The sequence below is a fragment of the Bos indicus genome, chromosome 22 (assembly GCF_029378745.1).
Source record: "Bos indicus isolate NIAB-ARS_2022 breed Sahiwal x Tharparkar chromosome 22, NIAB-ARS_B.indTharparkar_mat_pri_1.0, whole genome shotgun sequence".
In the NCBI taxonomy this organism is placed as follows: Eukaryota; Metazoa; Chordata; class Mammalia; order Artiodactyla; family Bovidae; genus Bos; species Bos indicus.
Window position 1 is genome coordinate 3,992,677 of NC_091781.1, and position 27,555 is coordinate 4,020,231.

General features: G+C 40.4%; 1 protein-coding gene and 1 pseudogene across 9 annotated transcripts in view; one reads left to right on the plus strand and one right to left on the minus strand.

Moving 5' to 3' along the window:
* Positions 1-27,555, plus strand: part of RBMS3 (RNA binding motif single stranded interacting protein 3) — an 803,408-nt gene that overhangs the window by 206,073 nt on the left and 569,780 nt on the right. The window lies entirely within an intron of this gene.
* On the minus strand, positions 22,362-23,038 carry LOC109575802 (N-acetyllactosaminide beta-1,3-N-acetylglucosaminyltransferase 2-like; annotated as a pseudogene).

Sequence of the window (27,555 nt, forward strand, 5' to 3'; positions counted from 1 at the left end):
ATAAATAAAATAAGAAAAAATAAAACTAAACCTCTGACACATCACCTCAACAGATTTCTCATACTTTAAGAGTTTCTTGGAAGTCAGTGTGCAAGAATGACCTGGAAAGTTTGTTAAATACAGATTATGTTCCTTCCCTTGCTCCCTCTTCTCCAGATTCTCATTCAGACTGTCTGGGGTGGGATGAGTTGCACTGCAGTTTTAATATAAATTCCACCTTATAGGCCCCTGGGCTCTTCACCTATTGATCTACGGAGACCATCCTCAGTCCTCCTGCCCTTAGTGGCACCTGAGTAATTTACATGAGAACCACGTGATGGTCAGAGAGTGTCAATCTATAGAGTCAGTATGTATAATTTCTTTTATATTTTAAAATCAAATTAAATATTTTAAATAATTTCTCCTCTCAGCCCACTTTGGAGACACTTGGAGAATTGGCAGTGGTCTTTGCAGGGGAGACCAGGGTTAGAAATAGAAACTCAAGGAGGACTTGGAGAGGAGTGTCTGACCGCCAGGAGTGCACTCGCTTGTGCTGACTGAGCTCAACAAGGGTCGAGCCCGTCTCAGCTCACTTACCACACCTTCCTGCCCTGTCCTCACCATGCCGGGAAGGACTTCCCCCTCGGTGCCCTCAGTCTTCCACTACGATCTCATCACGGGTCCTACTTGTCATCCAAACACGATTTTCTTCACTAGAAGTCCCTAGCGCAGATTAGCCAGAAACAGTGCTTCCCACCTGTTGACTCCAACTAGACACCACGCTTCAAGCCCGTGTCCTCTCTTGATTTTCTTGTTTTGTTTCTGTTTCTCCAAAACATGCAGTTTTCTCTTCTTCCTTTCTTTTGTTTCTTGTTTATCGTAGAATTATGAAGCCTTCCCTTTGAGAATGCCCATCATAATGTTTCCGTCTTGAGGGGATTTCTCCACCCTCTAATGCCATCTCTGCCTTCAGAAACTCACATATCAGTATCTCGCCCATGCCTTTCACTTCACTGTCTTCTTGTCTCCCTTCTAAATGCAAAGCCTCTCTTGGGCTTACCTTTTCCAGGTCTTCAAGAGCCTCCCTCCAGCCCCTCTCTCAAAGCCTCTTCTACCATACAGACAATGACAGCAACAATGACAATCGAATGGCATCCCTAGGCTCACAGGACTTCAAAAAAGTCTAATGCTTGCAAAAAGTAGCTTTGCACACAAAGACTGGAAGTATGTACATCTTGTTGATATCTCAGTGTTGGGCATTAGGAGCTTTTGGAATGTGTAGGTAGAAGCTGGGCGTGATCTTCTCTGAGAGATACTCTCCTGAGTCTTTAACATTTTGCATTGAAAACAGGAAGTCTCCATATAAGAGGGGAGCCTAACATTTTGAGTTTAAATCTGCCACTTTGTAGACTTGTAAATATTGGGCAAACTACGTCATTTCCTGAGTCTCTATTTCTTTCTCTTTCACATGGGTGACAATACATCCTGAAACACAGCGGTTTAAACCATGATCAAAAATAGAGAATTACACTCACAGAAGGCTCTGTCCTCATCACCACCGTTAATCTGATTCCTGAGTTACAGCTTCATTTGTCAGGTTAAGTCCCATTTCTCTACGGACCTTTCTCAAGGGTGTGACGTCAGTGTCAGGTTGAACTTCCTTTTAGGAGAGGCTGTCTTCAGTCCATGATATTTCTTCATTTAATATTGTTGTCAATTTGAGTATTATTTTTAAATTGACATATAGTTGATTTACAATAGTGTGTTAGTTTCAGGTGTACAGCTAAGTGCTTCAGTTTTATATATGTGTGTGTGTGTGTGTGTGTGTGTGTGTGATATACATGTCATTACAGGTTATTACAAAATATTGAGTATAGTTCTCTGTGCTACAGGTCCTTGCTATTTACCTATTTTATATACATTAGTGTGTATGTGTTAATCCTAAACTTCTAATCTGTCCCTCCTGCCTGCCTTTCCCCTTTGGTAACCATAAGTTTGTTTTCTAAGTCTGTGTGTCTTTTTCTGTTTTGGAAATGAGTTCACTTGCATCAGTTTTTAGACTCCACATATAGGTCATATCATATGTCATCTGTCTTTGTCTGATTTACTTCACTTGGTATGATCATTTCTAGGTTGATCCATGTTGCTGCAGAGGACAGTATTTCATTCTTCTTTGTGGCTAGGTAATGTTCCATCTTCTTTATCCACTCATCTGTAGATAGACACTTAGATTGTTTACCTGTCTTGGCGATTGTATATAGTGTTGCAGTGAACACTGGGATGCATGTATCTTTTCAAATTAGAGTTTTCGTCTTTTTTGGATATTTAATACATCACTGGATATTTTCTTGTTTGTACATCGTCATATATCACCTTCTAAGGGGATGTCATTACATATTCTCATTTACTTCTATTGTCCAATTATTCAGCTTCCTGGGCGGTCAGGGCCACAGTGTGAGCTGCTGTCTTCAGTCTCAGAGCTACACCTCACTTTCCTTGATTTTTCTGAAACGTCACTTCTGGGATGAAGCCACGGACTCTGCTTTCTGGAGTGTACTCAGTCCTTACAGTAAATGTAACACTTATTTTATCCCAGCTTCTCCTATTTTAGCAGCTTCAATGAAGCTATTTTTAATGCTGTGCCAAATGTGTATTCACAGATTGCAACCATGGCTAGGTTGTTGGGAAGGATAAATCAGTAAGCTAGGAGGACGGATTGTGCCCGTATGGTTTCTAACTTATTGGTTTTGCTTAGAAACAGAAAACGGCTTAAGAAAACTAACAGTGAACTTCACACTGGTCAGAATGATCATCATTAAAAAATTCACAAACAATAAATGCTGGAGAGGATGTGGATAAAAGGGAACCCTCATGTACTGTTGGTAGGAATATAAATTGATATGGTCACAGTGAAAAACAGCATGGAGGTTCCTTAAAAAACTAAAAATAAGGCTACAGTATGACTCAGCAGTCCCACTCATGGAAATATACCCAGAGAAAATCATAGTTCAAAAAAATTCATGCTCAATGTTCATTATATAGCACTGTTCACAATAGCTGGTACATGGAAGGACCCTAAATACTGCTATCTACCAATAAAAGAATGGAAAAAGCAAAATGTGGTCTATATATACACAATGGAATATTACTCAGTCACAAAAATGAATGGAACTGTGCACTTTGCAGAGATGTGGGTAGACCTAGAGACTGTAATATAGAGTGAAGAAAGTCAGAAAGAGTAAAACAAATATTGCATTATACTGCCTATATGTGGAATCTAGAAGACTGATACAGATGAACTTATTTGCAAAGCAGAAATAAAGACACAGATGTAGAGAACAGATGTATGGATACCTGAGGGGGGAGCAGGGGAGATGAGTTGAAAGATTGAAATTGACACATATACACTATTGATACTATGATATTGCAAGGAGATCAAACAGTCAATCCTAAAGGAAATCAACCATGAATATTCAAAGAAAGGACTGATGCCAAAGCTGAACCTCCAATACCTAAGGCAAAGAGCGAATTCATTGGAAAAGACCCTGATGCTGGGAAAGATTGAAGGCAGGAGGAGAAGGGGGCGACAGAGGACAAGATGGTTGGATGGCAGCACCGACTCGATGGACTGGAGTTTGAGCAAGATCCAGGAGAAGGTGAAGGGCAGAAAAGCCGGGTGTGCTGCAGTCCATGGGGTTGCAAAGGGTCGGACACGACTGAGTGACTGGACAACAACAACTAAGTATAAAGTAGATAGCTGGTGAGAACCCGCTATATAGCACAGGGAACTCTGCTCAATGCTCTGGAGTGACCTAAATAGGAAAGAAACGCAAGGAAGAAGGGATATATGCGCATGTATGGCTGATTCACTTTTCTGTACAGCAGAAACTAACCCAACATTGTAAAGTAACTATATTCCAATAAAAACTAATAAAAATAAAACTGAGAGTGGACTTGAAATATTCAATCCTTTTTTTTTTTTTTTTTTTTAAGACAGCTGCGGTGTTTTAGACAGAGCTCAGTCACTGATTCAACAGAATCTCAGTAAGTGCTTATAATATGACTGGAGCTGTGCCATAGACGTGGGGCATAAAAGGGCAGCAGAACAGATGTGAGGATGATAAGTGTAAAGAAGGGGATGGACATGAAATGACTAAAAGATATAGAAGAAAATGCAGGGTATTATGAGTCAATGTTAAAAGGACCTGATGCAGGAGAGGAGCTTTGGGGAAAGGCTTCCAGGACAAGGTGACATTTGGGTGATTTGTGTTTACAGAACTCCTATGTGGTAAATCACAGTCTGTTAACATTTAATCTGCTTTTAGTAAATGTTGGGGCATATTTGGTGTGTCAGTCAAGACCGGAGGAGCACATGTACTTAATGCATAGAATCTGGGATTAGCAAAGTCACATGGTGAAATGTCCCTTGTCTACAGCCGTGCCTTGCTGGGAAAGCCTTCCCAACAGTGAGCTTAAATGTGTAGGAATGTAGCTTTGATGTGGTTGCAGTTAATGTGCTGGAATTCTTGACAGTTCTTCACAGACCAGTTTCTTCCCAGGCCTGGAATCTCACCACTGCTCCCTTTTAGTAGTGCAAGGAGCGTAATTCTCTCGGGACCTTTGGTCACAGAAAGATCACAGGCCCACTTGTCAAAATACCAAAATTCCAGGATTCTATGTTTGTGGTTAAAGAACAGCCTGAAAACAGAAATGCTCTTAGTTCACAGAGGGGCCTCTGAGCACTAGTCTCTGCTGTATCGGCTGGAACACCGAGCCACAGACCAGGACCAAGTGTGTGGAGTGGACACATGACCTAGAAATCCTCAGTGGTGAGGACTCTGAACATCTACTGCCTTTTCTTCCTAACCTAGCTCCCAAATGTTCGGGTTTTTGTTGTTGTTGTTCCAAAGCTATCTTCTCAGGTGGAACTAATGGTAGAGAACGTGCCTGCCGATGCAGGAGACGTAAGAGATGTGGGTTCAGTACCTGGGTGGGAAGGATCCCTGGAGAAGGAAATGGCAACCCACTCCAGTATTCTTGTCTGGAAAATTCCAAGGACAGAGGAGCCTGTTGGGCTTCACAGTCCACAGAGTCGCAAAGAGTTGGGTATGACTGAATACACGCACACACAAAGCATGCCTTACTTCCCTGAGCAAGGATTAAACCCATGTCCCTTGTATTGAAGTTCAGACTCTTAGCCACTGGAACACCAGGGAAGTCCCCAAACGTTCTTTTATTCACACATGTTAAACTATCCCAAGGAACCTAGATGAATGAAATAACAAGACAGCTTGAGTCCTGTTGCCCTCTGTATTCTTAGGGGCCTGGACGCAGCCCCACCTACATCCCACCCATCAGAGCACAGAGTGCAGCCAGCCAGGCCCCCTCACTGCCCTGGACGCGATTGCTACATGATGTGTTCCTGCCTTCGAGTCCTTCAGCATCTGTCATGATCTTGTGTCTACTTCAACACCTGCAGCCTTTAAATAATTTAATGTGAAAATGGACCACAGTTCAGTGGAAACCCAGCCTGACCATTACCTGGGGTTCCAAGAGTTTCTCAAATATAAAGATTTTTAAGATGAAGGAAGCCGAGTTCATCTGTGGGTTGTGGCCAGTGAGGCCAGGCACAGGCGGGAAGGGTCCGTCTACAGGGGATGAGTGGCCATGTATAGGGCATTTATCTGGCTCAAGATTGTCAAAAGGGCCACTGGCCATATATATACTCTTGATACTATGTATAAAATATTAATAACTGATGACATCCTACCAGATCAGGGAACCTACTCAGTGCTCTATGGTGACCTAAATGGGGAGGAAATTTTTTTTTTTAAAGGGTGGGCTATATATGTGTAGCTGATTCATTTTACTGTACAGTAAAAAAACCAGCACAACATTATAAAGCATCTATACTCCAATAAAAATTAGTTAAAAAAATAATACAGTTGGGGAAAAGGGCTATTTTTTTCCAGACAACTGAAGGTTGCTCTCCTCCTCTGCCTCCTGGACTCACAGCCCCTCCTTTAAATAATCAGATTTGATTATCATCAGCCTGCCTAGCCTTTCAAATTAGTTATTCAAGCCATAGTTACTCTCAGCTAAACTAGAAGCCATTTAAAGCCAGGACTTTGAACCTTTTTCTTTTGTTTCCCCAAATGTCTTCTATGGCACTTGTTTGTACTTAAAAGGCATTGAGGAAATGTCTGGCTGATGGATTGAGCTCTCTGTGACCGCCAGATTCCACAAGGCTTTCAGTGGATATCAGGGGTTGAATGGTGTTTGTCAGAAAAACAAATGAACAAACAAAAATAAACAGAGCTCTGAGGTTCAGCTCAAGTTTACTTCCTCTGGGAAGGAATCCTGCGAGCCTCGTCTCCCTCTGCTCACCCCACCCTTCCCTGAACCAGCATAATTGTGTCCATGCTTGTCCATGTTCCTCAGGATGTCTTTGTCCGGATGCTTCAGTCACAGCCACTTGGTACCAATGACACTTTTTTGGACAGATTTATTTTCATGTCTGAGATCCTGCCTTCGTCACTGAGCACTTTGGAGACAGAACTCACACCTGATTCATCTCTCTCATCCCAGGACAGTGGTTGGAGCACAGAAGCGGCCAGATATATAGTTATGAAATACACATAGTAAATAAGAAACACGACAGTGATAAGCACCTTTATTTACCTATCTAGCTCAGTCTCACGTCTCTAAAAGAGTGTGTCAAGTCCGCAAAAACAATGCAGATAACAATGCAGGGTTTTTAGGACAGGAAATGGAAAATGGAAATCTGGCGGCTTCTTTTCCTGCTTTCTGAAAAGCCACAGCACAAGTCACGTGAATAAAAGACATAAATGTCAGCGAATGGATTTATGGGTGTTAAACATGCCAGCTTCTTGGTGTAATGTGCCAGCATTAGTAGTTAGGCTATCCATTTCACTGCCTGCTTCTAACATACAAGTGTATATTTAGAGATGGGAACACGATAGCCCTTTAATAATTAATAATAAATAATTGATATGTACCTCCAGAGAGATGGTTTCTATTATTTCTGGCCTACTGGGTGGTCTCCATTTATCTTTTTTTAAAAGGCTTTATGATTTGGCATCAGAATAGAGGGGAATATGCAGTTCCTTTGAAACATTTTTCCCCCCTGCATACCTAGTGAGACCTCGAGCCTGGAAGTCTTTTAGAAACACACACTTGGTATTTATAGGCTCAGGTATCTATATGGTGAAAATTCTCTTCAATTGGAACACTTTATGTAAAGTCTCCAAAGAGGTGTGTTTAAAGACGGAAAGCATTGCTATTCAGAGGATTGACTTTTTCAAAGTAACTCATTCATATTATTGACTTTTTAAAGTGAAGTTTCTCTACGTGTTTGTTCAGCACTGCAGGTTCTGAAATCACAGGAAGAGTGTTTTACACATATGTTTTGTGATCGTGCTTCTTCATTTTAATTGGGTGGAGTTGACTGCGAGAGAAAGCTTTGGTCACTCTGGTCTGCCCTGGGCCCTCTAAACAGCTGTGTAAGCAGTGGGTCATGGAAACACTGGGCTCACGGCATTTGGATGTCATTCAAGAAGCAGTGTGACTCCACGGCAGGACCTCACTCGTTGCCTAACCCTGTCACTGTTCCTCTGTGGTCATTCTGGAAATCAAAACCCAATAGCAAGGCCTCTGGAGAAATGCTTTTAATAAACTATACAAATCAGTCATCTGAAGAGAAAGCCATCTCTGATACAGTGGTGGTGCATTTCTGCACAGCGATGCCAATTACAGGCCATGGGTATATGACAAGAAGGGGACACGGTGTGGTTGCCACCACAGCTGAATTATAGCAACCAACAGAAAACACACCTGGATGTGTGGGTGATTTCTCTGTGAAAAGCATAGAGCAGCCTCCCCTGCTTCACAACCCCTCTTCAAGTGTCCTTTCCATGAACTTTCCAGATGCTTTGATTTTCAATCATTGTTTTGAATTCACCAACCTAGTGATTGTTTATCTTTTTTTTTTTTTTGGCCTCTTTTTGGAAGATAAAATATTTAAAACTTTTTTTTTAGATTATGCATTTGCACAAGTTTTGAATTCTTCGGAAATAGAATTACTCTTAATGAAACATCTGAAAACATGAACAAACAATGAGCAAGCGGAGTTCCGTCGAATAATGGTGCTATTGTTAGGTGATTGAACACTTGGGAGATTACTATCATGGTATACTGGCATGTTGGTTAATTCCAGCCATAATTTAACAGTAAAACCTACTTAGGAAGGCAGGAGGCTGAATGGCTTGTCAGACACAGGCGCACACGTGCGCGCGCACACACACACACACACCCAGCTCACACAATGACAAATTACGCACTGTTTATACACAGACAGAGTTGGCCTTATTTTTTTTCGTAAACTGTGATTTAGGTAATAATGGCACTGTAATTTTAACTCTCTGTGTAGCTTGAATGTTTGCTTAATTATTTTATCACCATTGTATTTAGTGATACTAATGCAGGGTGCCAGCGGAATTTGGCTGTGTGTCCCTAAGTCTTTATTTACAGAAGGCTGGCATTGATTTAGACTTGATAACACAGATCCCATTTCCACTAGATTACTCTCAAATTGTTTGACCAAAGGCTACGGGGACATTTTAGGCCAAGTGAAAACATATAATTAAATTTCCAAGGAGTTTTCACATTCTCTAAGCTGGGGTTTTTGTTTCTTTGCAAGTTTCACAGATTTCCCCAGATGAGGCCAAAGTGCCTTTCACTGCAGTGTTGACATAACTTGTCTGCGTGTATTAGCTATAGACTGTGAGCTCATGGCAGCTGAAAGTATACAAAATGTTGGAAAAGAAGAAGAAAATAGGAGTCTCACATAGAGTTCAAATCTACCTTTTCCAACTAGTCAGCTTTGATAAAGACAGAGTTTTGGAAACTGGAAAAGTTACCTTGATTCTTAACACAACATTCATTTCTTTAAGTGCCTAGGTTCAACAGAAATGCATGGAATTTCATGACTTTTGTGTGGGGATGCCAGGACTCACTGTGTTTAAGACAGTAATGTGTATATGAAATCCTCAGGGATCTTGTTAAAATGTACATTTTCTGAGTCAATAGGTCTGGAGCCAGGTCTCACATTCTGCTGTTTGAGGAATCTCAAGGTGATGGCCATGCCATGCTTCATAGATTGTACTTTGAACAGCAAGATCACAGAGCAGGAGAATTAAACTCAAGACATCTTCTGTAGGTGAAGATTAGGCTTCAAAAATATGCACAGGTGTGAGACGGTTAACTTAAGGAACTGAAAGGCCAGTAGGACTTTCTTCAGGGGAAAGGAACAAATACTGTTTAACCTCTTTGCCTTCTAGCTAACGTTTAACCTTTGAAGGAATGTTATGCATCCCTTCAGCTATTTTCCTTCTGTACACTAATGTGGTCTTGTATATGAATAATTATACAGAAATACGTACGGCAGTGAAAGTGACTTCAAGGTCATAAAGATCCCACGGATTGGCTAGCCTTTGCTGACTTCGTGGTTTTTAACTGAGCTGGAGTCCGCCAGCAGTCTGCCTGCTACATTGTTGATGTTCTTGAAATTTTCCATCCTTCACAAAGGAGGGGTAAGCCAGAAATCTGCACGTCCTTCGGCTTCTGTGGTGCCCGGCCCCCCAGTATGCTTGTGGCTTGATAAAACTTCAGCTTGTTTTAGATAACCACACGCAAGACCCGTGTGTTACGATCAGAAAGCCTTGGCTTTTTATATGGCCATTGCGCTTGGAAAACGTCATGCAGCATTAACCTGATCTGGAATAACTTAAATGGCTGATCCTGAGTGCTTGGTGAAATACAGTAATTTTGTGGGACTTGAGTCTCTGGCTTTTCAGTATAGAAAGTACTTTAATAGCTTACGTAATATTGAGAAATGACTTGAAATAAGAGGGACATTTAATTCAGCTCTTAATTTAGCCTCTATGGTAACACCAGAAGACATGATTTTATTTCGACTGTCAACTATTTACTATTGGAACTATTTTAAAACCCTCTTAAGTAGTTTATTATTATTATTATTATTTTGTATGGCATCATTTTTCTAAACTATAAGAGTCATCTCCAGACCTAATGTAAAGGGCCTCAAATCAACCAAAATCGTGTGGAGAAAGACTCTTCTAAGGAACAAGTATTGGAAAACATGGATACTCTCTAGATAATGCCATTCTGAGTTGCTGACACTGCCTGTTTTATATTCAGAGACACACACATACACACATACACAACGATTCAGGATGCTTGTTCAGAGCATGGTGAACTATAGACACAGAGTAAGACAGAACACTACAAACATTTTCTCTCTTCTGAAAATCAGACTGTGTGTTGGAAGTAGTTTATGATGCAATGAAATTACAGTGTATTGATTTCTCACAAATAGCCGGGAGGCATGACGGGAAACTTGGCCCCACGTAGTCCATCACATCTCACTAAGGCACAGTTTACTAATCTGTGAAATTTAGACATTTTACTCACAAAGAATGATATTTTAAATTCAATAGTTTGGGAAACATTAGAGAAGCCTGAAACATGGAACATTGGTAGGGTTGTGGGGAACCCACATCTGTAGGTGATACGCCACTTTGAAAAACAACACGTGCTCTCCAGGCGGCAGCTGCTCCCCTCCTGAACATAAGGCCTCGTAAAACTCTTACACATCTGCACCAGTGCATATGGAAATGTGAATGACAGCAGTATTCATAGGGGCAGAAATGAAGGGATGCGTGTGTAAACCTAAGTGAAAATAGATAGGGGCTGTGATAAGCAATTATGAATTATCTGTTCAGAGGAACACTCTACTCTAGTGAAAATAAAAGAATCCCCATCTGTGCACCAGCCTACCCTATTTGGATTCATGATTTGACATGTGAAATAAATAAGTTGCTGTAATCCATGTAAACTGTGATTCGTCTAAGTAAAGTTCTAACATGAGTAAAACTAGATATAATATGATAAAAACCATGGAGGAAAACAAGGGATACTTTATTACAGAATACAGGCCAGTGGTTATCTGTAGAGGAACATGCAGGAAATGGGGTTGGAAACAGGCAAATAAGATATTTCACAATTATAACCAATGATTTATTTCTTCAGCTCTGTGATGTATGTTCATCTAAAAACTTTCTACATTTTTTACACATGTTATAAATAATCTTTCACATGTTCAGTGCACACTTATATATGAATACTTATTAATTTAGTTGTATAAATTAATATATAATTTAATATATTTATTTTATTAAATAATGTACAATTTAAAATAACAATAATCATGTAAAATATACAATTATATAAATCAATGTATAATTAAAATAGACATATTTATTATTTTCAATTTGAATTATTACAAATTCAATTTTCTGAATTAAATTCTAACACAAACAAAAGACAGAGTTTGGATATAAATAAGCTACAATATTAAAAAAAAATCCATGACTATCCCAAAACATTTACCTTTTGAGTAAAATATAGAAAATAATGTCAGAAAGTGATGCATATTTTAAGTTTTAAAAATATGTTTGTCTTTAAATTTCAGTTTGATAGTAAATACTTAACTGTCATAGACTAAGAAATTGGTTTCCTAGCTTCAGAGATTCCTTTGATTGTTTGGAAGGCCTGTCCCTTATGTGCATTGAATGAATTTTCTCACCATATGGACAGCTTGAAGTAGACATATTAGTTCTTTCTCAAACAAGATTAAATCTTTACTCTTAGGGACCCTGTTGTAGGAACTGCAGGAAGTGGCCTTTCCATAAGTACACATACACAAAGACACACACACAATCACACAGCTCTGTATGCTTTTCCTAATGTTCCTTTTTTGAGAAATGTATAATTTCCAGGAGGAAGCAGTAAATGTTAGCTCAAAAATAGCTGCACTATCAGTTCTAAAATAGCGAGGAGGCACATGAATGGGCAGGTATCAGCCATTCAACACCTTTATTCTTTCGCATTTCCTTGATATAAGGACATACTCTGAAATGATGATGTACTTGATATACAAAAGCAGTAAAAATTCAGTAAACAAACTGTCACCCTTAAATTCCAAAGGACATCCTTTGGTACTTGAACTATTCACTGAGAGGGTTCCCGGGTGGCATTAGTGGTAAAGAACCTGCCTGCCAATGCCGGAAACATAACAGACGTGGGTTTGATCCCTGGGTTGCGAAGATCCCCTGGAAGAGGGCATGACAACCCACTCCAGTATTCTTACCTGGAGAGTCCCATGGACAGAGGATCCTGGTGGGCTACAGTCTTAAAGGGTTGCAAGGAGTCGGACACAACAAAACTGACTTAGCACGCAGGCACAACTGTTCACTACAATTAGATAATTAGTTAATAGTAAAGATTCCTTTGTAAGTATATAAATTGTGAACCTCTGAATGAAGATCCCTGCTTTTTCACATCCGCTTGTTTGTGTGTGGCTTACACTGTTCTAACAGAACTGAAATACTTTTTCTGTTGTATAGTGTGTTATACCCACTGCATCAGGGGTCCCTAACCTCTGGGATCTAATGCCTGAAGATCTGCCATGGAGCTGATGTAGTACTAATAGAAATGAAGTGCACAATAACTGTGATGTGCTTGAATCAGCCCAAAACCATTCCCCAGCCCCAGTCGGTGGAAAAATTGTCTTCCGTGAAACTGGTCTCTGGTGTCAAAATGATTGGGGACCGCTGTACTACATTGATTTTGGCATTGCCTATACTTAAAAGCCATGTAGAAATTCTTTGCAAGTGTTAGCACTGGGTAAGAAATCATGTAAGCGGTGTGATATATGAAACTCATAAACAAGAAAACCCATATGTAGGAAAGGAAATTAACCCACCTAGCCAGAGTTTGTGTGGTGAGATTATGAATAATTTCTGTCTTGCTGCTTTTTTTTCAACATTTTCCAAATCTGATTTTATGAGATGTATCTCTCTATAATGGAAAAAAAAAAATAATCACTTATTAAAGTGTCAGTGCTCAAGTGAGAAGTGGGCTGAAGACTGTTTATAGAATTTCAGTTTTATGGGCATGAAGTGTGGCTTTTCATTACATTTCATGTTAAGGAAAGTGGAACCAATTATGTTCCTACGGCATATGAAAAGTTCATGCCTTCTAAACATATCAACTTTTACTTTGGCTTCCTAGTGGTTAACTTTGAGACAAGGGGACAAGGGGCTACCTCCTGAGCAGAATATATTACATCTTCTTTGTGGGTGAATTCCCGTTGCGTAACGCACATCTGTAAGCACAGCACAATGAAACCCATGCTAATCCAATTGGGAAAAATCATGCAGCTTCAAAGGGAAACCACCTGGCAATGGAATCAGGCTTATTTGCAAGAAACAAATATATGTCTCGGGATACAGGGTGTATGTTATGTTCTTCTCAGAACTACTATTTTTATTGCTATTATGAATTTCATATTAGGGGCTGTAGGAATTTTTTTTTTCAAATTATGGGTAAAAGTCTATGGGTAAAATAGGGTAAAAGTCTCTTTACACAATGAAAACCAATATGCTGCTGACACTGTATTAGCACTTCTATTTGTATTTTGTTTGTGTATTTCTTCTTCATTCAGCCTTTGGTAAATGGTTCTAAATTAAGGATTTTAGAGGCTTAAAAGGAAACAGTAAGATTTCCTCAGAGAATGGATGGATAGGAAGAATTTTTTTTTTTGCCACTCCATGTCTATGCAGCTCCTTTTCATTACAAATATCATTAACTTCTGCCACTAAGGCGAATATTCTCTGAATATTTTGTAGTGGAAAACGCTCTATAGCAGAAAATGCTGCTTGGTAGAAGAGTGCACTGATTGTCCATTTCCAGTTTCGTGTTTTCACAAACTAAACACACCCATGTCTCCAGCAGCCAGTTCATAGAGCAAGATGTGACCAGCACTGCAAACCCCTCATGCCTCTTCTAGTTACTAACTCAGTCCAAGGATAAGTCCCACCCTGACTTCCAATACATCGACTTACATAAATAGAATCTGGTAATGGGTGCTTCTGTCATCTGCTGTCTTCTGCTCAACATCGAAGATCCCTCCCTGTTGTTTGTCGTTCCCATCACAGTGTGGTATTTTATTGTTTGAATAAACACAATATGTTTATCCATTGTATTATTGTTGGCCATTGGGATTTGGGGCCAGTTGGGGGCTGCTGATGAACATTCTTATAAACCATTTTTAATACAAGGAAAAAGAAGCATGGCTTCTCTACTTATTTCTTATGTTGTCTAACAGAAAAAGGAAAGTTTCAAGTCTGTATCCTTGTAAGCAGGTTTTGTGAATAGGAGTCAGCATCGTCATCACTGTCTACTCGACCACTTTTGCTGCGTACCTGCTCTCCGCTGTGTTCTGAGTGATGTCTGGATAATACAAACATGGAAGATGTTTATTGTTCTTGGGTAACTCAGGAATAAGCCTGTGCTTACACGCAGAGCTACAAGGAGCAAGCACCAGACCCCCTGACAGAGGGAAGACTCCTAATTCAGCTGAAAGAAAGATGATAAGTGAAGTCTTTCTGGAGGAGACACGCTGATAGGAGGAAAGGAAGTTGTGAGCAGAGAGGCAGGAGGAAAGGAAGACAGTTGTTGACTGACAGAATTGCATTTTAGCAGTGAACATTTTTGAACTTTCCAGAAATCACCATGGTGGGATCTGGGGGCTCACATTGGAGGATGATGAAACTGGAAACCAGAAAGAAAACTTAGCTCACTATGTTCCCTGACTGAGGTAGTAGAAATAAAGTGCGTAAAGCATCATGAGGCCAAAGGATTGTTAGAGCACAAAATTTTTCTTGGTTTTTTTTTTTTTTTTTTTACTGCAACTCAGTCTAGTAGCATTGTATCTATAATGTAATGATAATGAAGAGTTTTGCGGGGTGTGAATAGTGTCTGTAATGGATTCTTAAGGCATGGAATCTCCCCTTCAGTATTATGGGATATGATCTGGTACTTACATATAAGACCACACACATGGCCATAGGTGTTTTGAGAAAATGTGCAAACTGTGCTTTGGGTTATGATCTATAGATGTTATACCACACTGAGAGCATCATACATGGCTTCATAGTGGACACTAGAGACCATATATTCAAGTTTTGTTAAATAAGAGTTGATCCGGTAAAAAACAAAAACAAAAAAAAAAACTTTCAAGAAGACATGATTGTCTTCCTGACTTGGGAAGCAGCTGAATTTTCCTTACATTTTCCGTTTAGCCCTTAGCCTTCCCAGGTGGAATCCACTGAAAGCGTCTCAGAGGTGTGTTCTTGGTCATGCGGAACACTTTCTTCCAGGCAGAGTGAGAGGAAGGCACTCAGAGGTGTGTCTGGGCACCTTGTCTGAGGGTTGAGGTAAATGAACCAGCAACTGCTGATGACTGGAGGCAGGCAGCATGGCACCCAGTTTGCAATCTTCTCACTTCCTTAATTATGGTTTTTGGAATCTATTTATATTATGTGCCTGAATTTTCTGACTATTAAGTAATTGAAACATTGAGCATCACCCCAGCAACTACTGTTTTGGAAAATCTCATGCTATCAGCTTATCATTAAGCTGGAATGTTTAACATGCATTCTTTTATTAGGTCTTCTCACTTATCTAGTGAGATAGTTATATATTTTTACATTCAGTTTTTAAAATACTGTGAATAATACAGTGAATGTATAAAACAAATAATCTTCACATAAGTAATTTGACTGCATCATTGATTTACGTTATCATGAATTATCTGAATATCCATTAGTCAGTGAGTTTTCTGCTATGGTAATGCAAGGACTGAATCTTTTGGCCTGATACAGAGAAGTTTTATGGATAATATTTTAGATTATATTTACTTATGGATATAATACTTATATAATAAGATTATATAATACTTATCATAGAATATATAATACTTAGAATATATAATAGATTATATAATACTTATGGATAGTATTTCACATGTATATGGGAAAGTTTATAACTTTTTCAAAATCTTATGTGAAGAGATTGATGTATTGACAAAAATGTTTTTGTTCTCATCCACTTGGATTCTTCATTTTATAAGCTTTGATATTAAGGATATGAGAATTATTTTAAAGTTTGACTTGATTTTCATGTTTTCTGTTTCTGGTATATATGAGCTTCATGGAGCCACTTCTCTCTACATGACATGGTTTTGTCTATTTTCTAACTGCAAGTTCTGACTCATTTAAATGAAGCAGTAGCATTCTTATATTTAAAAAGCTTACAGTAGCTGCTCTACTGTATGAAATTCCTCTTTCATTAAATTACATCAATTCTTTGTCTCAAGTGTCTTTGCCAATTTAAAATAACACAATACCATAAAACATTTTACAGCAGAGACTTTCAAACTCTTTCTTATTTTGGCTATTGAGTGACATTAAAAGTCATTCTCTTCTTAAAATGAAATAAATGTGCTCAGTATAAAATATAAAAAGTGATGTATCATTGTCAGTAGGATATACACTTTGCCATGCTGCAAAGTGGAAGATATATCTGTGCTTAAATATACTTGACTTTGCCACCCTGATTGTCTCGTCTGATGTTAGAGATGTGATATATGATATTCAGTCCTTTATTCATTCATTCAACAAATCTTTATTGAGTAAGCCCTGTTTGTAAGGCCAGGGATATAAAATAAATAACATCTATGCACTACCCTTGAAGAACTCACCAATATTAGGATGGACAGTACATGCAGTATTGATGAAGTATTGCATTTTTGTCATTAACACAATTGATGATAAAATGTACTTTCTAATAGAGATATACTCCATGACATGTTGGATCATAACTGGAATAAAAATAAGCTTCTGGGTGAGAAAGAAAAGGCATCAGAGAGAATATATCAGTTGAGTTGAGGAGGAGGAGAAGAGTCGTGACAAAGAAAATGTGGGGAGAAATTAGAAGCAAAGTGACGTGTGTTAGGATTGGGCAGTAATACCTTATTAGTTGGGTTTCCCTGATGGCTCAGATGGTAAAGAATCTGCCCGCAATGTGGGACACCTGGGTTTGATCCCCGGGCTGGGAAGCTCCCCTGGAAGAGAGCATGGCAACCCACTCCAGTATTCTTACCTGGAGAATCCATGGACAGAGGAGCCTGGCGAGCTGGAGTCCATGGGGTCACAAAGAATCAGAACGAGCGACTAAGCATGCACACACTTTATTAGTCACACATCATTTCTGAGAACCTGATTAGGTGGCTGTGGTACTGAGAGAGAAAGTGGAAACCAAATGTGTACTCTGCTGCTGCTGCTAAGTCGCTTCAGTTGTGTCCAACTCTGTGCAACCCCAGAGACAGCAGCCCACCAGGCTCCCCCGTCCCTGGAATTCTCCAGGCAAGAACACTGGAGTGGGTTGCCATTTCCTTCTCCAGTGCATGAAAGTGAAAAGTGAAAGTGAAGTCGCCCAGCCGTGTCCGACTCTGAGCGACCCCATGGACTGCAGCCTACCAGGCTCTTCCGTCCATGGGATTCTCCAGGCAAGAGTACTGGAGTGGGGTGCCATTGCCTTCTCCGAATGTGTGCTCTAAACAGCTTAATTCCATGGATACTAGAACACGGCTCTCAAAATGGTCACATATGCTGCATGTTTGATGCAGTTTTTTTTTTTATAGTGTTAAATCAATAGATGATGTCAAGATTTATAGAATCTGAGGTTTGATGTCTTTTCCAAATAAAAGTGTAAATTCTTTTATTTTTGTGGAGGGGTAGAATTCCCCTATTTTTATAGTATAATTTGAAACAATAGTTTTAGTGTCAGACAACACATCATTCAATATGCTGCTGCTGCTGCTAAGTCGCATCAGTCATGTCCGACTCTGTGCGATCCCATAGCCGGCAGCCCAACAGGCTCCTCTGTCCCTGGGATTCTCCAGGCAAGAACACTGGAGTGGGTTGCCATTTCCTTCTCCAGTGCATGAAAGTGAAAAGTGAAAGTGGAGTCGCTCAGTCGTGTCAGACTCTTAGCGACCCCATGGACTGCAGCCTACCAGGCTCCTCCGTCCGTGGGATTTTCCAGGCAAGAGTACTCGAGTGGGTTGCCATTGCCTTCTCCGATCATTCAATATAAACCTATGTATTTTTCTTTTCTTTTTTTAAAATTAATTTTTATTATAGTATAATAGCTTTACAATGTTGTTTTAGTTTCTACTGTACAGCAAAGTGAATCTGCTATACGTGTATATAACTCTCTCTTCTTTGGATTTGCTTCCCATTCAGCTCACCATGGAGCATTGAATACAGGTCCCTGTGCTATCCAGTAGGTTCTCATTATTTATCTATTTTATACATAGTATCAATAGTGTGGGTTTCCCAGGTAGTGCTAATAGTAAAGAACTTTACTGTCAGTTCAGGAGAGAGGAGATGCGGGTTCGATCCCTGGGTTGGGAAGATGCCCTGGAGGAGGGCATGGCAGCCCACTCCAGTATTCTTGCTTGGAGAATCCCATGGGCAGAGGAGCCTGGTGGGCTACAGTCCATAGGGTCGCACAGAGTTGGACATGACTGCAGTGACTTCGCAAACACACACACATCAATAGTGTATATATGTCAGTTCCAATCTTCCAATTCATGCCACCACTCTCAAGTATAAATTCTGCTGCGAAGCTATGTCTTCCGTTTTGCATTCAGTTTGCTGCGGAGTCACACTTGTACTAGAATGGGCCACATGTTGTAAAATCAGAAGCTTCTTTAAGAAATGAGGTACTCTAGAAGTGATTTCTAAAAATCCATGATGAATGTACTGCTGCTGCTGCCAAGTCGCTTCAGTCGTGTCCGACTCTGTGCGACCCCATGGACTGCAGCCTACCAGGCTTCTCTGTCCATGGGATTCTCCAGGCAAGAACACTGGAGTGGGTTGCCATTTCCTTCCAAGATGAATGTACAGCTATACTATTTCCAAAGACTTTTGGTCATTTCTCTGCTTTTTGTGGTTGAAGTCATGTCCAACATGTACAAAAGACTTACAAATGCTTTTGTGGCCCCAGGACTGATCAGGGGACTGACTTTGATCCAAGCTTTTTCTCTAAGTATTGAGAATGGTATAATATCAAGGAAAGAAGAGGGATTTTATAGCCAAATGCCCCCGAGTTCCAATGCAAGCACGTTAACGCAATAGCTGTGTCACGTTGGGTAAAATCACCTACTGTATCTAAGTTTAATTTTTCATCCTTAAAAAAAAAAATTAGAATAGTAATATCAGTTTATTTGGAGGTTGTGAGAATTTGGAATACAGTGCCTGGTGGAGTCTGGGCAGTGACTGGCTATAGCAGGCACTCCATTCATGGTATGTGTGTATTTGTGTAGAAATGTAGTCTACTACCCATCTAGCCTCTGCCACAGAGGTGTTTTCCGAGAGAGAGAAATATGGTGAGTTCAACATTGTTGTGTTTTTGAGGTGACCATTCAACATCCAAAGGGAAATATCCAATATCTCTAATTTTCCAATTAGAGACTCTAATTGGAGACTCCAGACTGAGGCATGATGGTGAAGACAGATCCACAGAAAGAAACATGAGAGGGAAACAAAAAGAAATGGAAATTCAAAGTGTGATAACGAAGGAGATTTCCAGTTAATGGTTCTCACAATATGTTCTTGCTTCTTACCTGTGAGTTTGGTAGACATGCAAATTCTTGTGTCTCCTTCCAGTCAAACAGTCAAGACTGATGTGGGGACACAGAGTTGTAAGAAGCCACCCAGAGGATTCCAATGCATGCTCTTTTAGAGTTATCAGACTCATGGCTACTGTAGCTCCAAAACAGAAGGGGGCTAAGAATTATGTTTGAGGTACATCCACTTTCAGAAATCTAGAGGAAGAAAAAGGGCAAGCCGAGGAGATAAAGAGTAATAATCTGCAAGGAAGGAAGATAACAACTGGGTTAATTGCTGCATGGGACCCAAAGAAGGATGTTTCCCGAGAAAGGTTTTCAAGACAGTTGAATGGTAGTGAGAACTCAAGGATGATAAGAAATGATATCTTTTTACTTATTAAGAATGGAATATTACTTAACCATTAAAAATAATGAACTTGAGTCATTTGTCGAGATGCAGATGGACCTAGAGTCTGTCATACAAAGTAAGAAAGAGAAAAACAAATATTGTGTGTTAACATAAATATGTGAAATCTAGAAAAATGGTACAGATGAAACTTTTTGCAGGGCAGGATAGAGAGCAGATATAGAGAATGGACGTATGGACACAGAGGAGGGGGAAGGGGTGAATGGAACCAATTGGGAGAGTAGCATTGACATGTATTCACTACTATGTATAAAGCAGATAGCTAGCGGGAAGCTCCTGTGCAGCACAGGGAGCTCAGCTCTGGGCTCTGTGACGACCTAGAGCGGTGAGGTGGTGTTGGGTGGGAGGGATGCTCAAGAAGGAGGAGATATATGTATGCATATAGTTGATTCATCTCGCTGTACAGCAGAAACTAACATAACATTGTAAGTAATTAATTCCATAAAAAAAAAAGAAGTTACATAATTTTCAGCTATGTTCCAATAATGAAAGTAATTAGAAATTAGATAATGAGAAGAAAGAAATCATATGAGCAGAGCAATCATTCAAGAACATTCTCTCGAGGAACAGAAAGACAGAAACATGATGCTAGCCGGTGTACTGGGGGGGGCAATGTATAGCAAAAAAGCCACCATGATATTGTAAAGTAATTAGCCTCCAATTAAAATAAATAAATTAATTTTTTTTTAAAAAGGATCTGCACATATTTAAGGAAAGTCAGAGGGGGAAATGCCCTTGTGTTGGGGAAGAACATTGTTTCAGAATACTTAGATGATATACAGTAAGTTCCTACATATGAACAAATTCCCTTTCGAGAGCACATTCGTAAATCCAATTTGTTCATAAGTCCAACAAAGTTAGCCTAGGTACTCAGCTAACACAATCAGCTATAGTTTTCATTCAAATAATACATAAAAAAACAAACACAAAAATAAACAAAACGTGCTTAACCTTACAGTATAGCATCTTGAGAATTACAATAGTACAGAAGAGCAACTGGCATACCGGGTCTGGCATCGAGTGAACAGACAAGAAGAGCTGCTGACTGGAGGGAGGAGAGGAGATGGGAGAAGGGAGGGCTGAAGGCTTGTCAGCAGCAGCAGACGGAGGGCAGGCTGCAATTTCACTCACGCCTGATGTTGGCGGCACGGGCTCTTATTCCTTGCTGGTTTCAATTCTATCTACCATCCTGGAAAACGATCCAGTGGTGTCTGAATCCAGTGATGTCTCTTTTCTCTCATCATAGATGGCGTGGCAGCACTGGATTATGTTCTGAACAGCTTCTGCAGCTCTCATGTACCATTCTGCGTTCAGGTCCTGTGCCGCAACAAGTAACCCTGCCTGCTTAAATAAACAAAGGGCATCTGCATTCCCTGCATGATGCATCTCTTCAGTTCTTCAGTTACTTCTTGTTTCTCTTCATCCTTTCTGCGGGCACGTTGGCATCTTTGAAAGCTCTCAAACTTGAAGGTTCTTATGTAGGAGGCTGTATGGGAAACATGGGCACAAATGTGGCAGGGATGAATAGGAGTTGGGAGAGAAAAAAGGAGGAGCCGTGGCTTCTGTTTTCAGACAAGAGGGTGGCAAGAGGCACTGAAGCTGAAAGGCAGACTCTGCTCTGGAGCCAGATAGTCTGGGGTTCTACTTCTGCTACTTCCTGGTAACATGACCTTGAGAAAGTAACTTCAGGTGTTCCTGTCTCAGGGTCCTCATCTATAACAGTTAGTGGCAGTGCCTGCCTCCCTGGGGTTGTGATGACTAACAAAAACAGGTCTACATAGACAGCTCATAGAAAGGGTTATAAAAGTGTCAACTAAAAATAAATAGAGATGGACATTAAAGAGGTTTTGAAGAGGAGACCCATGAATGCTTGACACAATGACTTTGTTTCTGGTGAATGAGTGAGTGAGTGAAGTTGCTCAGTCGTGTCCAACTCTTTGCGAACCTGTGGACTGTAGCCCCCCAGGCTCCTCTGTCCATGGGGTTCTCCAGGCAAGAATACTGGAGTGGGTTGCCATTTCCTTCTCCAGGGGATCTTCCCGACCCAGGGATCGAACCCAGGTCTCCCGCCTTGCAGGCAGACGCTTTACCGTCTGAACTGAAGGGTTTGTTGCTGCTGCTGCTAAGTCGCTTCAGTTGTGTCCGACTCTGTGCGACCCCATAGACGGCAGCCCACCAGGGTCCCCCGTCCCTGGGATTCTCCAGGCAAGAACACTGGAGTGGTGTGTCATTGCCTTCTCCGGAACTGAAGGGTTTAGAGGCCGTCAAATGGACATGACCTTTAAAGGTAATTTTGATGGTTTTACATAGAAATGACCTCTAATGGAAGAGAACACAAATGGGAACTATTTGAGATACATTTCTATGTAAAATGTAGTTTGCACATAGTTCAGCATTTTAAATGAGCACTCTGCAACCGAGACCAAATATCAATCATCTCTTGAGGTTTTCTACTATGTACCAACATCAAATCTACATAGGAACAAATGTTACTCCTGCTTTTCTCTTCTATATCAAATGTCCTGAAGCCTTTGTCTCTCTGGAGCGAGGCCGAGTTTCTGAAGGCACATTCCAGTAGAAACATCATCGATGGAGTAGAGAAGGACCTGGTCAGTCACATTGTACAGTCTCAGGACCAGGTGGCCAGAGTAGAGGAATCCACCTCCTCCTGCATAAGGCGGGTAGACACCAGTGTAAACAACTTCCGGAATGTAGTACTTGAGTTTCTTATCCCGATGAGTTCCAGCATTATGAATCACATCACCAATAAACAAATCTTTGGCTTTGTTCCCGGATAAGCTATTCAAGTAATTCAGGAGATGATGGGTGTTCACAAAAACATCATCATCGCCCTTGAACACGAACTCGGCATTTGGACAGGAAGTGCTCACCCACCTGAGAAAGAGGACTTCTTTCAGAGACAAGTTGAAGAATGTATCTCTGTAGTTCCACAAAAGAATGTCTTGGTGCTTCTCACTCTCAAATTTCAGCATATCTGAAAGGTCAGACATATTTAAAATCTCCAAAACCTAAAATCCACTTACAGAAGACTAGGGTCGGGCCCGTGAAGACCAAATGGTCCCAGTGTGGGATGCTACTGACAGCTGACTGTGCATGGATGAGCTAGCAGTGGGCAGCAGTGAGAACCCAGGAAGGCCAGGGTCAAGATATGGTATCCCAAGTGCTGTGCCTTATTGGCTGCTTGCCAGGAAAGGGGGAACTTGGGAATGAGTGGGCCTGGGGTAGTCAATGGAGCAGTGGGTCTTGGTGGGAGGTTAGAGGCAGAAGCATCTGGGGAGGTAATGGGGGAGATGTGGAAGGGGCTAAACTTAGAGAACAGACTGAGCGAGGAGTTAGGTGTTGCCAGGAGAAGATGGGATGAGTGGAGGAGAAACTCTGGATTGCCTTGGAGTATAAATAAGAGGTCATATGTGCATTAAAGCATGTGCTTCCTAAGGGGTCTGTGCAAGCATGGGACTGGGACATGCAGGCTCTATCACATAAGCAAGAGATGTTGTTATCCAAGATACCATTAGTATGTTAGACAGTGTATGTATAGGTAATAGAGTGTAAGGCAGGCTTTAGTAAGATAATGAAAGAAATTTCAACATGTCACCCAGTGTACTAGGAACGTCAGCACACACTTATTTCATCTGTATACCCTCTATAAACAAGAAGCAGGTCTAGTGATTATACTCTACAGATCAGGAAACTGAGATGCCAAGGTGCTGAGTAGTTGTTTTATATCCTTTGGGTGGTACAGGTCAGATTCAAGTCCATGTCTTTTTTCTTTTTACTGTATGTTGGAATATAGTTGATTAGCAATGTTGTGTTAGTTTCGGGTGTACAGCAAAGTGGTTCAGTTATACTATACATGTATCTATTCTTTTTCAAATTCTCAGGTCCACATCAGTCGATTCCAAAGTCCATTCTCTTTTCACGTTATCAGAACAAATACTGCAGGATGTTAAGCATGCTAAAATGCCCTATGATCAGTTGTAGGAAGTACTCAAAAGAATGGGGTTGCCATCCCATTTTTTTTAACATGGAAATCCCTTTCTCTCTAGCTTTCTTTAAGGTGACAGGTTAGATGCTCTAATTGGACAACACAAATATACAACCTAAAGTGTAACCCAAGAGTTAACCACTAAGTGATTTTTGTTTTGTTTTGCTTTGCTTTACAATTTGGAAGCATTCATTTCTGGACTGGTATATCCATTCCAGGTTTATATCCATGTCTAATTAAAGAACCAACAAAGACACTAACCAATTAACGATCATGACTTGCCCTGCCAGTTATCTTTGTTCATATTAGTACTCTAATTCAATCAAACTAGGAATTTGCAACTAGTTATATCAAGTAAAAGAAGAGAGTTACATAGACATTGCTTGTGTGTTTTCTTTGGACTTTTTCAAAAGTCCCTGACAAAAATTTCAAAGCCTCTGTCCTTGTGATGTAAAAGTTGTTCTTATATTGACTAGATGAAAAAACATTACTAAGCAAAACCTCTGAGGAGAATTTATAGTCAATCTTTACCAACATAGATTATCATTTGAACGAAATCAAATGCTGTTTGCAGTTTTGAAAGTATTCAGTAGTTCTCCATGGCTTAGGAAAGTTCCCTAAGCCTGTGAGTTTCGCAGATGACAAAGTGCTTTGCTGTTTGTATGTTATTCTCTTTCTTGAGGTGATGGTTCTCAGAACAGTCAGCAGCATCAGTATCACCCGGGACCTCATTAGAGATGCAAATCCTTCAGGCCCACCTCATACCTGCTGAGTCAGAATTTCTGGGAGTTGGGCCCAGCAATATGTGTGTCAATAAGTCCTCCAAGAGATTCTGGGGCACATCAAAGTCTGAGAATCATTGTCTTGAAGTTGGTCAGATTGTAAATGCAGCACAGCAGTCCTGGCATCCTGGTGAATCTGTAATTTACTAAATAGTAACTAATAATAGATCTACAAAAGAAACTTTTTTTACAGTTGTTTTTCTTATCCCTAAGACATGTAAAAAGCATCTCTGATTGCCAAAATATTGCTCCATCTTCATTTCTTTTAACTGTGTATATTTTTGGCAATCCTGGGTCTTTGTTGCTGTGCGCGCTTTCTGTGGTTGCAGCGCGCAGGGGCTACTCTTTAGTTGTGGTGAGTGGGCTTCCCATTATGGTGGCTCCTTTTTCTACTGAGCACTGAGCTCTAGGACACTTGAGCATCAGTAGCTCTGGCTAGGGCTTAGTTGCCTCAAGGGATGAGGAATCTTCCTGGGACCAGAAATTGAACCTGTGTCCCCTGCATTGACGGGTGGATTTTCCACCACCGGACCACCAGGAAGTCCAATTGCTCATTCTTTAAACACTTCCTCCTCCTGGATATTTTCCTCAATTCTTCCAGCTAGAAAATCTTATATCGTATTCTTTGTAAGTTTAAAAGGAAATTTTGCTTTGTGCAATACAATTGTGAAATCTACTTGGTGTGGATTCAAGAGCTTAATTACCTCTGAAGGGATAAAACCGAATACCCAGATTGCAAAGCCAAGAACAAGTTTCCAGAGTATCAGTTGTCTGTTCTGGGTGACCCTTGTTATCACACACAGGTCTTGGGTGACAGAGAGCTTGGAGGTGTTGTTTGACGGCTTGGCGGGACCCACTGCAGAATCGTTGCACCAAGCATTCAAGGAAGAGTCTTGTCTGGATAGTCTCACCTTGGTTGCCTTTACCAAAAAGCTCAGTAGTCCTTGGATAAGAGGTGACTGTGTTAGATTGCTAGGCTGCCATAACTAAGTACCACTTAAGCAACAGAAATTTATTTTCTCATAATAAAATGATATGAGATGAAGGTGTCACAGGGGTGATTTATTCTAAGGTCTCTCTCCTCAGCTTGTAAATGACCATCTCTTCCCTCTGTGCCTTTGTCCTAATTTATGATGTTGGTTGGTTTAGGGCCCACCCATAGGACTTGGTTTTACCTTACCCTTTTAAAGGCTGTCTGTCCATATATTTACATTCTGAGGTGCAAGGTGTTAAGACTTCAACATATGAATTTTAAGGCAATATGGTTCTTCCCACAACAGTTAGTTCTGGTTTTGACCACTCGTTTTACATATATATAGTTGTGTCAGACTCTTGCAACCCTATGGACTGTAGCCTGCCAGGCTCCTCTGTCCATGGGATTCTCCAGGCAAGAACACTGGCTAGAGTGGGTTGCCATTTCCTTCTCGAGGGAATCTTCCCAACCCAGGAATTGAACCCAGGCCTCCTGCATTGCAGGCAGATTCTTTACCGACTGAGCTACAAGGGAAGCATATAATATATATATGCTTATATAATATATATATATATTATACACACACACACACACACATATTGGCTGCACTGGGTCTTAGCTGTGGCATGTGGGATCTTTAGTTGTATATGGGATCTAGTTTTCCTGACTAGGGATAGAACCTAGGCCCCCTGGAGTGGGATCATGGAGTGTTAACCTCTGGACCACCAGGGAAGTCCCCTGACCACTTGTTAGTAAAATGAACTTATAAATGCCTCAGAACATTAATGGATTATGGACTTGTTCTCTTGTAGATGAAATCCAGTTGATGTGGTCCCTCAAAGGGATAGTCCCACCACATTCCTACTGGATCCCCAAAGCTGTACATATACCCTATTAGCATCCCCAGATGCCCAAGAATGAATGAGCCATATAGAAGTAGGCAAACAATCACATTGGCTGAAAGGATAATGTTCCATCCCTTAAATAAATGTAGTACCTTTGTTCTTGTCTTGGAATCAGTATGGAAGGCATGTGAAAAATGAGTTAGCTGGGAGTTAATTGACTGCAGAACCTATTTTCAGTCTCTGCTTGTATTTTTTGAATTATAATACACAGTGGGTGATTCAGCAAAAGGCTTCAAGAAGAAATTCTTTAAAGAAAGATCTTACTGAATTGATGTCTTCATAATTCATGAGGAGTAGATCCATAATAGCCCTATTTTCTCTTCAATTTTGAAAAATAAAAGATGCCATTAGTTTAAATTAGGCTCATATGTGGAATAATCAAGGGTATCAACAAATCACTCCCATGCTATTCAGGAATGGGAATAAATGACAAAAAGAACAGACTATTTCTTTAAAAAATTAAATGTAAAATCTGTATTGATGGGTTTGGGTAAACTTATTTTGAAGAGTTGATAGACAACGTATGACTTTATAAAACTCGGTTGTGGAAACTCAAAATATAGTAAGTGGGTAGTTGTTGCACATTGACTTCTGTTTGTGATTGCAGAGTCCTCTCAGCTATAAACACGATCTTTTGGGATTGAGCTGTGTTTGGAGAATGTACTCAGGACATTTGGTGACTTTATAGATATGATGTGGAGTTTAATTTTTATATTAAAAGATGTCCTGGCAATGCTGTATGAGCTGCTTCTCATACTGGCTGGAGAAGGCGGTGAGCCCAGATGGAAAGAATTAGGGTAAAAAAGCGTGTTCATTTACTTGTTTCCCCAAGAAGCTGAAACCCCAGGAAGTTGACTATGGG